The following is an 11,898-nucleotide window of genomic DNA, read 5'->3' on the forward strand; positions in this document are numbered from 1 at the left end:
GTCTTCCCAAGTAACCGTTACGTGTGATGGAGCCCTGCTTTCCTGGAGGTGGCTGAACACCTGCCTGACCATGGGAAGTAGTGAATGAATTCCTTGCTTTGCTTCTCTTGCGTGCGTGGCTTTTGCTTTACCTATTAAACTGTTTTTATCTCAACCCTCGAGTTTTCTTACTTTTGCTCTTCCGATTCTCTCCCCCATCCCACCAAGGGGGAGTGAGCGAGCGGCTGCGTGGTGCTTAGTTGCCAGCTGGGGCTAAACCACAACAGAGCACAAGCTGTCTGCTACAGCTAAACATTCAGACGCTTTGTGTGTGTGTAGGGTAGGCTCACTTCTTCCTGACAGCAACGGAGAGGTGCCAATGGGAATATCTATACTTTCAGAGATGTATATGTTTGGGCTATTTGTGGACACACCCTTGCTGAAACCAACCTGCCTCTTGTGGTTTTAGCTCTTGCAAAACATTGAGAGCTGAGATCTAGAGAAAGACTTCTTTTGTTTCTAAAGAAGCCTTTATCTTTGGCCTTTATTTCTACCTTCACTTGTTTGGCTTTCGGGGCTCCTCCCACACGAGACAACTGTTGCTTGGACCAAATGCAGAGACTACTGCTTGCTGAAAGGAGGAGGAGCAGAAAAATGTCAATGTTGTTCAAGGAAAAATAACACTTCTGCATCATTATTAGACCTCTGTTGTTTTCAGTATCAAAGCTCTGTTTCCCTTTCACTAGATCCAGGACAAATAAAATACTATGAGCTGTATGCAGTTGCTTTGCATTCTTTCCATTCTTTTTTTTTCTTCATTGTGAGTCAGAGTGCTGAGGTTCTTGGAGAGGCTGGAAAGAGGAGAGTGCCTAATTTCCATGGGCATACAGAGTACCAGCATCTGGAGAGAGTTATAACACACAAAAATTATACATAGTGTTTATGGTTATAAAGAATCTCAGTTTCTTGACCATATGAGGCATTCACAGATACTGTAAGAGAGAAAAAAGACTCAGCTTTTTATTAAAAGTGACTGTTTGATGGAAGAATAAAAACAGACCAACAGCTGGAAACGTGTCATCAACGTTAACATCAGCTCTGCTGGCTGGAGTGAAGCTCACTGCATCAGGCCTGTGGACACGTGTCCAGGTCCATATACATCATCTCACATTTCACCTGCTCTAGAAATCACAGGAAAACATGTTGTTTTGGCGACAGGAGAGAAGCAAAAGCACAGGGATGAAAGGATAAATCTTGTTGGTGGATCTGTATTAACTCTTCCATGTCAGGGTGAAAGAAGATTCTGGAGGTCCGTGCCTAGGTAATTTGTCTTGCTGGGAGCACTGAGACTTTGCCTGCAAAACTGGATTTAAGCTACAACTGGAGATGCCATTGCCATCAGCTAGAAGGATGATGGCACTTTTGTTTTCCAAATGAAAGGCACAGCTGCACCCAAGGAAAGAGTTTTACATCACAAACCAGGGTTGTCTTAATCCTGTGACCTGGGGGTTGCCAGCACTCACAATCTCTCAGCAAATCTACTAATGGGTCAGGTCCAAGGTATCTGTGTGACTTTGACTGGTGTGATCGCTATGGATACAGATAAATTATGTCGTGAGCTGATCAACCTCTTGTTTTATAGTTCTCCATCATTGCAGAGCAAGGTGCATCAGCCCAGCCAGCAAGAGTCACAACCAGTTCTCATCTTCTCTGTCATTTTTGCCCTCTTCTTGCTGCATACACCAACAGCGAGATGCCAATGCTGTTTCACCCATGTTGCATTTCTTCTGCTGTTTGGTGTAAAGGTGGATGGTCTGGTTTTGTCTACAGAGACAAGACTATCCTATTTCCTTCACTGTTGGAAGTGGTCCATTTGCCCATTTCAATGGTCCATTTCAAAATATCCATTAACTTTTTTTTCACATTGCTTATCTGAGTTGGTGAAGTGTTGAATATTATCCTGTTTTCAGTAGAGATAGGACTGGTTTCTACTCTGGAAATATCCAAAAGGAATTTTTTTCATTAAAAATGGCCTAATAGAAACTGAGTGTGGGCACTGTCCCCACCCAGTGCCTGTCCTGATCCTTTGCATGTCTCAAAGCACAGATACCACATCTAAAGGGAATATCGGGAAACCAAAAATCCCTGTCAGGAAGACTACATGGCCATAAGCCAAGGAGGTTCTTGTTTCAATGAGTCAGAGCCCTGTTTAGCATCAGCTGAAGAAAACCGAGGGGAAGAAAACAGGTACTGACATTGGATGTACGGACTGCAGAGTAAACCAGTGAGAGGTCCAATCTGTAAGATCCATCTCTAAATTATAAAAAAATCCCTCACCACTGATGGTGTCAGGCTGCAAATGGCATCAGCTTCTGCAGCACTAGCGGGGCAGCCGGGAGGCAGCTGTCAGCTGGGTGGAGACCTCTGCCAGTCTCCGCAGGCTTCTGGGGAAACTGGACCTGAGCCCGCTGACTTCAAGGTGAGTATTAACAATTGATACTAAAAATCCTCCACAATAAGTAGCAGGTGATGGAAAGCATTTCTTCATTCGCACAAACTATTACCCCTGCATATGTATTTTATGAAGCGTGGGAACCCAAAAAGCTTAAGTTTAGTTTCCATTACTCATTGTTTTAGTTTCACATAGTCACTTTTCTTGCCTAAATGGAGCAGTCTTCTGCTTAACATTGTGCGATAGACCTAATTTCTTTCTGTGACCCACTCACCTTGGAGGCAAGGTCACAGCTTGCTGATCTAGCAAGCCCTGATTTTTCTTTTCCCCACCCCCGATCACACAAAATAGTTTCTCAAACATACTTGCGTCATGACCTCAATTTTGATAATCAATCTGATTAAAGAAATAGTTTTCACAGAGAAAGAGGCAGCTATGGGTAGGTTGGTATTCACCCTCCCCTGTCTCTGCTTCTGGCACTGGTGAGGCTGCTTGGTGGGAAACCAAAGGCTGGGACTGAAGTATGTTACTGCCTTCATGGTTTTTTTTTCACCTGGTTTTGGTGCCTGACTTTGGTGGAGAGGATTTTGTCCTCATTCCTGAGGGCTGCCCACCTTTGTCAGTTCCCATGGATGTGGTTTGATGGACTTCCCAAGGAGATGCAGATATCCGCTTACTGCAAAAGGGGTATCTTCCGTGTCTGTTTGGATCCAGGGTGGACAAAATCCTCTGTTCTTCATGGCACATTCAGGACAGTCTGTGTAAAATTGGCATCTCCTGTAATGCCACAGAGCAAAGCAATGTCTCTAACCCTTTCTTCCTTCTTTATTTACCCCTACAGCTGTTTGCAGAAGATCTCCTGCCTCCCTTTCATGGTGGCAGTGCTGCAGGTCATACTCAATGTTTGCAAGTTCGTGTTATCCCTGTGGTCCTTGGGGTGCAGCTTGTGCAAAAGAAACTGTTTTGTGCTCCTGTTTTTGTGCACGACCGATTTCCACCTGACCACCAGATATGCCCATCAGTGTCATTGCTGACTTGGCTCTTGGCTCTTGACCAGCTGAATGTTCATGTTCCCATCCGGCTTGCCTGCAGGCTCATGGATGTCCTGGAAGTGATGGCAATAGGCGGTAACTATCTCAGATACAGGATCTTGCCGCTTCCTTACCTTGATGGCTGGTGAGTGGCAGGACCGTGCAAGACTGAGGGGTTTTGGGCAACTTGGAAATGCTCACTGTCTTTTTCATCTCATTCTTGTGAGATTGACAGAGGTCACAGAAGCAATCACCAATTCCCATGAAAGGGGACTCAGACTCTCTCAGACTCTTGGTCTGAGAGATATTGGTGTTGATGTCTCAAAATTGAGGCCAACTCCACTTGTCCTCAGGAAAATCCTGTAGACACCAGTTCCTCAGAGGTCCTTACATCCTACTGCTCCCATTAAAGCTCACTTAACATAAGGCAACATGGTGAGAAATTTCCTGGGCGAGTTCCCCAAAACCCGTAGTGCTTGTGTGAAACATCATGCAGGTATGAATGTATCCATTCCCATGACACAGGGAGATGGGGTGGAAATACAAGATGCATAGTCATAACCTTCCTAGGTGTAGAATGACACAGAAATCTTGTTATATTACTGGCTTAATAGGTTTTTTATTCTTGTATGGCTTCTCTACAAGCTTTGGGAGATGTATTACTGACACAAGGGGAGGTTTTCTGTTTAGTCTTAGGTAAGCTAATATCATTTTAGGTCATTTATGTTCCTTAATCAGTTTGTTCTTCAGCAAATTCTATTCTCTTCTTTGATTGTGAAATTCACATCTTGTGTTGTACTCCCTATGAAATGTTTCAGTGAACAGGCTGAAGAATAAGACTATTCATTCTTCTGCACATTTCTTCAAAGATAACTTTCACTTTATTTACACTCCTTTGCAATTCTCCTAGAAACTTTCCTCAAGAGGCAAATACAAGGACATGCAGGTTGGGGCTACAAACTAACTTCTTGCTGCTCACAGAATGTATATTGCAGTGAGGACTTTTGCTGCAGCTTCTATCCATGGAGGCCTGGGTGGAAACCAGCCCAAGTGAAAGATGGCATAGGACAGAGTTGCTCCAGCACAGGGGAAATGTTTTCCAGCCCCTATGTTGTTCTTCCCTCACCCTTAGGCACAGCACTGGTTTTTTGGGGTTTTTTTGGTTTTTTTGGTTTTTTTTTTTTTTCAGGTAGGCGGCCAAGGTGAGCTCCATGTGGATAGGGGTCAGCTCCTACCTCCTGGGCAGGAGCATCCACCCACTCATCCACACAGCCAGGCTGTGCGGTACTGTAGTGCTTAAGGACAATGGCATGGGACCAGCTGGGGTGGAATGGTTTTGGGGGTTTTGGTTTGGGGCTTGTGTGTGTTTTGTTTTTTTTTTTTACAAAGTAACACTATTTGAAACAGCAGAAGACGAGAATTAACAAGTATTGGGAGATACAGGAACAGTAAATTCCTCTTGATCCTTCCCACATTCAGACATCTTGGAAACATCCTCCTTGTAAATTGCAACTTACAAACCCTTTGTTGTTTGATAAGGTGACAAAATTGGTAAAACATAAAAGCCTTTTGGATCCTGTTTACGGAATATCTTTTCCTGCTGGCTGCAAAAGACTTGGACCAGGTCAAACCCCAGAGCCTCAAAACTCGAGAGGCAAATAAGAAGACGACCTTTTTTTTTTCTTTTTTTTTAAATGTGAATTTAATTACATTTTAAAATTAAAAAAAGTATTCTTCTATGCATTTTCTAAATTTATTTTACCTAGTACTAGTCCCTGCATGAAGCTTCTATACCTTGAGCTGCGTTACAGTTGTGCTTGAATTGTTCTGATATGCGACGTAGAAGACAGAGTTGCTCTGCAGGATGGGCAGGGTATTGTGCATTTTCCAGTGAAGACCTGGTAAGAAAGCATGTGTGATAGTAAATTCTCATCTCAGACTCAGTCCACATGTGCCACAACATCAGAATTTCTGAACAGATAAAACAGCTTCTGCAACTTAAAAAAAAAAAAAGTAACTTTGCAGATTTATTTAGGCCAATGTTTCAGAGCATGCTCTCTTTACTCTAAATCATTTCATAGAGTGGTGTCCACTGTAGGAATCTGTGGTTATCATTGAATTAGAGCTCACTTATAAATAACATAAGCATCGGGGTAAGTGACATTATTTGGAAAAAAAGTAATTAAACTGTCCTGATGAGGAGGTCTTATCTGCAGGCTGAAGAAGACTCAGGTCCTGCTGCAGCCTTGTGCCCAGTTCCAGACGCATTCCTCCCTCCATGCTGGGGCTGGCCTCCCAGCACATCCCCATGGCTAAATTCCCAGGCAAGACAGTGGTTCCTGGGAGGGTGCTCCTGTGGCAGAGAGAGAGTGCAAAATTCACGTCCGTGAAGCACACTGGCCCAAGGTCTCTGACTTGCCCTATTAAACCTATGGCTAGTCCAGCAGACCCATAGAAATGATCCTCAACATCAGTGCCAGTAGAAGGAGGCAGTAGAAAGCAACGTTCATCCACTTCTTGCCATGTGCCAAAATATTAATGCAACCCATATGTGAAAAAGAAACAATATCTTATGCAAACCAGCTGTCCCTCAACAGGGAACAGCCTTGGCGCTTTCACATTGTTTTACATTTTTTGAGTGGGGTGTAAAGTTAATTAAGGAATCCCTGTAACAGCCCTTTGAAGTAGGGACAGCCAGGCTGAATCCTTCCTCTTCCTCCAGCTGTCTAAGCCCCTGCAGCAGGGCAGGTGGGACTGGAGGCAGGACTTTATGGCTGGGGAAAGAGGATGTCGCAAAATGGATGGGAGCCCCACCAAAGGGAAGAGGGTTTCCTGGGCTGGCAGCCATCCTGCCAGAGGAGGCAGGTGAATCTGTGATGAAGCCACTGGAGATGTCAGGACCTCCTGGGACCTCAAAAATTTTGAGTAGAGCTCAAGCTGAACAGGTTTTTTTCCTGTGTTGTGTTTGCTTTTTCTTGCGTTTTCAAAAAGGCTCTCTGCAAAAATGCCTTTCCTTGAACATGGAGCAGTGGCTTATAAATGAAAAAGTAGTAGGATTTCAGTTTCCATTTGCTGAACTTCAGCATCTTCCCAGGCATGCTTCCACAAAAGCACAATAACAGAGTGGTTAAACCCAGAGACATTACCACAAATGTCTCACTGTCCAATATTGGATACAAGAACATATCCTCTTCAGCTATACACTAGCTATAAAATACTGGCTTAATCTCCCCAGATTGATTCTGCCTCAGTTATTTTAGTCTTAACAGGTTTATAGCCGTCTAAGGGATGGAGACCAAACTAAAATAGTAGGAATCCTAGACAAATGAGGATATTTACCTTATTTGGATTTTAGATCATTAATTAGGGTAAAACCCTGGCTCGCTGCCACTGTGAAAAGGCAAACCAAATTATTTCCTACTCATTGCAGATTTTTGGAGCTCCATGCTCATTCCTCAGGACTTAGGCAATGTTCGAAAGACACCTGGAGGTGCCCCATCCCCATTTCCACCCCCAGGTGTGGAAAGACTATGCCATGCCAGGGGACACCAGGAACCCCTGGTGTAAGTGAGGATGTAGCTCAGGGAGGATGTAGGTATTTCTAGAGAGATTTGGTATTTGGGGTTGGAGTTTGCTCAGAGGGGCACAGCGAGAGCCCCAGAGGCACCGGCACAAGCTGCAGCATGGGAACTCCCACATTACTGAAATCTAGGCTTTTCAACACATTCATTAGCAACCTGGAAAAGAGGAATTTTGCTGATGATGCTCCTTTTTGCAGATTGGTAAAGCTGAGGGACAATGGTGAAGAACTGCAGATTCACTAACTGGGTGCAAAGCGATGCACAAAGGGAAAATAACCCAAATGCCACATATGAGATGATGGGCTCCGGCTGATGATGAGCACTCCAGAAAGAGATCCCAATGTTTTGATGGATGGTCCCATGAAAGCACTAGTCCATTGCTCAGGAGCATCAAAAAAGCCAAAAGACCATAGGGAATTACCAGGAAAGGAAAAGAGAGCATCATGATGCTGCAGCACAAATTCACCATGCCACTGTGCCTTGGATGCTGGGTGAAGTTTTAGTCTTCCCATCTCAGAAGGGATATAACAGAGCTGGGAAAGCTTTGGGGAGGATGAAATACCTGGAATGGCTTCTGTAGGAGGGACTGTATAAGCCAGATCTGTCTGGTTGTACATGACCTCTACTGCTATAAAAAATTAGAGTGTACCAGATGGCACTAACTTCAGCTGGAGTTAGGTTCAGGTTGGACAAGTGGAAGGTGTTGCTCTCAGGACACATTTCCCCTGCAGGGTCCCCTGGTGCATGGTTTTGGGGATGTGAGGAGATTTTGCAAGTTTAAAAGGGCGATGAACATGTTCATGAATGAGGAATTTTTTCAAGGGTACTGATCACTTTCAAAATGACCTATTTCATAAAATCCCTGAGCAGCAAAGTACCAGAAGCTGTGAGAGCACCCAGGTGAAATTTCCCTGCATGTTTTTCTTATTCTTATGCCCTTCCCCAGGTTTTTGGCCAGAGTTCGACAGGATCCTTGGCTTAGTGGATTTGTGCCAATACAGCCATTTTCATGTTCTTCTGACACAGGAAATCAAAGAGACGTTCCCTTGTGAAGACGGATGTAATGAGCAAGGCATTGTGCATGGGTGATTTCTGCTTTACATCCTGATTCAACCTAAACATTTAATGATGAAGCCCAGAGTTCAGAGATTGAAGGATAGAAAAATAAAACCCCCAAACTTGTGTGAAAGTGTAAAATCACATTCTGTTTCAGAAAACTTGTGTTATTAGGTTTCTGAGTAAAAGAACTACAGGATATCTTACAATCCAATCATTCATGAACTGAATTGGTAAGCCATATTGACAAGATAAAAGCCGCTTGCACCAAAATGCTGAATAAGCAAAGAAACGTGTGCAATTTGCAATGTGTTTGCGGCTTACTTTGCCAGCAGAAAAGGGTCTCAGTCTTCTGGGTGATTCACTTGCTGCCATTTGGCTCCACTTCAGAGGTAAGGGTTTCAGAATTACTCACAACCCCATGCTAACGAATCAGAAGTCATGTAATGCTATTGAAGTATCTTGCAGCTTTGCCCCCTTTGAACCCACAAGAGGTACAGAGCACATGACTGAAAACGAGACCTTGCTGCTCTTTTTTTTCCCAACTTGATGCAAGTTTCATTCCAGTTTTGCACAAGTCCTTGTTTTAGACATACTGGTTTGCTCATGGCTGATACTAACGAAGACTCAACAGAACAATCTCAGCACTTCACTGTAAAGAGACAAGTAGGCTTTAATTATTGATGATCCAGTGCTCTTAGTCATTACCCAAGCATCACAAAGACTTTTCCATAATACTAGAGCCTCTCTTTTCTAATCCAACTCATACAAGGAAAGAAGGGGCTTTGGTGCAGAGTGTTTGGGGCATGGGGCATGGTCTGGCAGAGATGGGACAACGTAGAATGAGAGGGCTCAAACTTCTAACAAGTGCAATCCTCTTTTGACTCTGTAGATGCTTTTTCCTCCCCCACCTCGACTTCTTCCCCTAGGAAGAGGGGTAGTAAATGAGAAGGACATGTATTTGTTGGTGGGAGACGGGAAAAAGCAATAGTCCTGTCCTGGAGGAACTGGACTGCTGTTGCCCCTGTGGTGTGAATGCTTGCAGCTAGAAACTTCGCACTTCCTCGCTGCAGAGGTCAAACCCAAGAGTACTGGTTGCTGGTCAAACCCAAAAGTATTAGAAACACCTCTCTAAGGTGATCTTACACTCAGAGGATGCATGGGGGTGTCTGTTCAGCTCTGCAAGGCTAGGAAACCTTGAACCAGAGAGCTGAGATCCAGCTCTCCACTGTGCCTGAGCAGCCAAAGCTCAGCATTGCAACTTCATCAATGATGTACAGTTCCAGTGTGGTAAAATAGAGGAAAACCACTGAGTTTAAATTGCTCTAATTGCACAGAATTTTTTTCCTCAGTGTGTTTTTAGTTTGTCTTTTCCCTATGTACCTATCTAGCTATGATTTTTACAATCTTGAAATACCTACAGCCATTCTAAGTAGTGCTAGTTTTGTGTGATCTTCAACATTTCCAATACAAGTTCTATGCCCATTTGTTGTTAAGTTGCATTTACATGTGTGTAAGCATGGTGCCTTTGCTGAAACTAGAATCTGACATGAGAGAACAAAACAAAAAAACCCAAAGCCTTGCTCAAGCTATATATCTAAAACACTTGTAAAGGGAAAGTTTGGAAGCCAGACAAAATTATTTGTTGTTGTGCCAGATACTGTTGTGCCAGATTTTTAAAGGCCCCAAATGTATTCCTTTTCCTTCCATGGGTCTGTCATTAAAAAGCTACAATGCACCCTGCATTGAAATTTTTCTAAAGGTGTAAAGCTTTGCCCACCAAATGCTCCAGCAGAAGCTGGAGTGGTCACAGGAGAGACTATAGTGGGGATCCTGTTTGCAATAGATGCCTCAGCCTTGCAGGGTTGGGAGCTGTAGTAAAAAATACACAGCGGCATCTAGTTCAGGGTAGATGGATTTACAAGGTGACTGTGACTATGAAGCCACCCCAAGCTTCCCAGCCAAGCCAAATTCTGCTTCCAGAGGTGCAGGCTGAGCCCCAGGGTGTATTGCATGAGCGCACCAGCCTGGTGCTTCTCTCCTGAAGTGGGGAGGTGTGCCTATGTGCCAACATAGGCACATCCAGGTTTCCTCCAATTGACTTGTGCTTCACCAGCAGTGAACGTGAGGTTTAAGGGTGGGTTGAACAAGTCTGCTGCCCTCTGCACCTACCATGTCTGGACTACCATGGGGCACAGCCTCCAGGTCACAGCATGGATGTTACAGCTGCTCTTCATGCCTTCTTCATGGATAGTGCCTCCTGGTCAGATCTGGCCAGAGCTCTCCAAGGCAGTGCGAGGCTCATCTTCACTACAGGTTGCTCCTCTCAGCATTGGAGCCATCTCTTGGTGGGTAGTGAGGAGGAAGAGAGGTTCTTGCAAGGAATCATGGGTTTCTCCAAGAGCCCTGGCTTTGTCTCATGTAGGACCACTGGTGACAGCCTCCCTAGTCCCTGTGTTTTCTGCTGGGGGGAGGCTTGGCTTATTTTTCTCCACTTTTCAACTACATGGCCACATTCGTTTGCTCCATGGAGCCTCCTTGGCCAAACAAATATTTTTATTAATACTTGTCAGCAAAAATATAAACAGATACTGAGTTATATCCACAGGCTTGGTTCTGATTATTTGACCTTTAGTTTCTATTGACAACAGCAAAGTAAACAATTTCTGTAGCAGCTCAACACTGATTTCAGCCAGGAATAAACAAGAACATGAGATGCACACAGTGAGCTGTAAGTTATTAAACCAGAGACCTAAAGCCATCGAAACTGGCAGCTGCACTAAAAGTATTGATGCCAGTGGACCAATGATTCTCCCTTGCAAAATGCCTCTCTTTGCTCATCATGCAGGCAGAGATGGGTTTGATTAGCATGGATCTGCCCAGTGGTATAGACTTGAGCTAAAGTGAACTTGAGACAGGTGTCTTCCCTCCTGACTGTCGTTCAGGTCAGGTTTTCAGATGAGCCCTGGAGCCAGCAGCTCCTTTTAGGAGTGTAAATGGACAGTGAAGTTTCTGGGAAGCCTGTGAAGGTACCTTGTAGGTACTTACATAGTTGGGTATCTTCATCTGAAAATTTGGCCAGCCCCCAGCAGCTCTTCATGTTTCTGAGGCTCTCACCTACAAGCTCTTAGGGCAAGGTAACACTGGTAGATGCACTGAGGACACATCCTAGCTAATGACCAGTGGCCTCTCTAACACTGCAAAACAGAAGTTGCAAGGAGAGCTTTCCAAATAGCTTCGTTCTGGAGGATCCCCATTGGGTTTTGGTGCCTCTTATGGTGCCATTTCAATTTCATAGAGGAGCTCAGCTGGGATCTAGGAGCAGGTCCTTGGCCTCCCATCTGAACTGGCTGTGTTTGCTGTGCATTTCTGCAACCCACCAAACCCTCCCACCAAGCCCAACTCAGAGTGTTTTGGTCATAGTAGCTGAATGATGATTGTAATGCAGATCTGTGCAACAAGCCAAGTCATAGAGAAGGATGTCCTTCTTGCCAGACCAAAGTGAGTCTATGTATGCCTTGTTAGGAGGGGCAAATCAGAGCGTGCTCATACCTGTATTCTGCCAAACTAGAAAGCACTAGAAAGGTTAATTCTTGATCTAATCAAGTAAATATTTTAAATTTAAATCTTAAAAATAAAACAGAAAACCCCAAGGTCTGGATTCTTGGGAGACTTACACGTCTGCTATACCTCAAAAACTTACCTAAACTGCACGTCGTAAGTTTGCAAGGTGACAGCCCAAATTACTGGTGTCTGCACAAAAGTGGCAACTATATCTGCAAGACAAAGACAGTGCCCT

At 44.3% G+C, this 11,898-nt stretch overlaps 1 long non-coding RNA gene across 1 annotated transcript; it reads left to right on the forward strand.

The window, feature by feature from the left end:
* The first annotated feature begins 2,403 nt into the window (after positions 1–2,403).
* On the forward strand, positions 2,404–8,208 carry LOC142410971 (uncharacterized). Its single transcript, XR_012776073.1, has 3 exons — positions 2,404–2,458; positions 5,229–5,363; positions 7,990–8,208. It is a non-coding gene; the product is annotated as an uncharacterized LOC142410971 (long non-coding RNA).
* The last annotated feature ends 3,690 nt before the right edge of the window (positions 8,209–11,898 follow it).

Source organism: Mycteria americana, chromosome 6, assembly GCF_035582795.1.
Source record: "Mycteria americana isolate JAX WOST 10 ecotype Jacksonville Zoo and Gardens chromosome 6, USCA_MyAme_1.0, whole genome shotgun sequence".
NCBI lineage: Eukaryota > Metazoa > Chordata > Aves > Ciconiiformes > Ciconiidae > Mycteria > Mycteria americana.